Here is a 1,404-nt window from a genome sequence, read left to right as displayed (position 1 = left end):
CTTCTAGATAGGGGGAGAAAACAAATTTATCCATCATTTTAGAACAATAGCTGGTTGTCACCCTTAGCTACAGGTGGGCATTACTGTATTGGAGACCAAGATTTGAAGTCTTACTTCTGAGCTGTACTTTCTGGTTAGGAACAAAATAATCAACGAGAAATAATTTTCTAAATAAATTTTTATATAGACTTAAGCCTAATGTCTGGGAAGTGTAATCCCTTGAACTCTTAAAGAAATATACTGATGACTTTACTCTTTGGTTATACTTTCCTTGTGGTTGTTTAAGACCGTACAGTTGGCCCACATAAATCAATTTCTTTTTACACTTCAGGTCATTTGAGGATCTGTTCCTCAGGGGTCACATGGAATTGGGAGGAGCTCCTGGCTCCTTTTACCAGTTCCATCTATGTGAAGATAAGTCAAAGGTCCTGGCTTCATTTGGCAGCATGAATGAGATGTTTCCTCTGAGTTGACCCTCCTCTTTGTAGACTGTACACTGGTTCAAGTCCATCTCATGGATTTTCCATGTACTCCCTGAACAAGAGGACAGATGACACACTGCAGTTACAGGATATTTTGAGAGATGTTCCATAGTCCCCTGGAACTTAGTCAACCTCAGAGGGCAAGGGCAAAAACTGTCCTTTAAGTCCCTCTGACCACATTAGTATAGGCCTTAAAGTATGGCTGTTAAATATCCAAGAAGGTTAGTTCCACCAGTCTGGCACTTTTAATTATCATGTGCTATGTAGATAAGGCTTGGGTAAAAAAATCAAATATTCTCAGCTAAACCTTGACTAGATACATATTTTTTTCCCTAAACTAGTTGACTAAACTATGACCATAGAAAATTTAAAATTATGTATATATTATTTTTGTTTCATCCTTTATATATAACAAACCTAAACAGACCTTCATCACACTTGCTTAAGCTTTCTTATTTTTTGTGTCTATTTTGGAAAATATCTCCATTCCCATATCCTTTTAACATCTTTTACATTCTCATTTTCTTTTTTTCTTTAAAAAAAAATTATGAGACTTAAAGGCATTAACAAATTTTGCATCTGTTGAGACTTCTTTTCCTGGGGATGCTAAGCAATGCTTATTCCCTTTTAAGGTTCTGGTATCAAGCCAATGTTTGATTAAAGTTTTGCTGGGGAAACAAGGAATTTATTGAGCTTACTGAGATAACTGAGGGGTTGCTGAGGTGTATGTATGACCTGAGGGTATGCACTCTGGAAAGCCTTTACCCAGCATGAGTCATTCCATCTCTTCCTAGCCCTCCCCAGATTGTATACTTTAGCCCTCCCCAAATCCAGGAGGCCATGTGTGATAAGTGCCAAATTACTACAGTTGGCTGAGAAGAGTGGCTGGATACTCCAGTGAGGGTCCAGTGTCCCTGCTTGG

The sequence above is a fragment of the Nannospalax galili genome, unplaced genomic scaffold, assembly GCF_000622305.1.
Source record: "Nannospalax galili isolate Female #2095 unplaced genomic scaffold, S.galili_v1.0 scaffold191, whole genome shotgun sequence".
Classification (NCBI taxonomy): domain Eukaryota; kingdom Metazoa; phylum Chordata; class Mammalia; order Rodentia; family Spalacidae; genus Nannospalax; species Nannospalax galili.
This window is presented reverse-complemented; position numbering follows the sequence as displayed.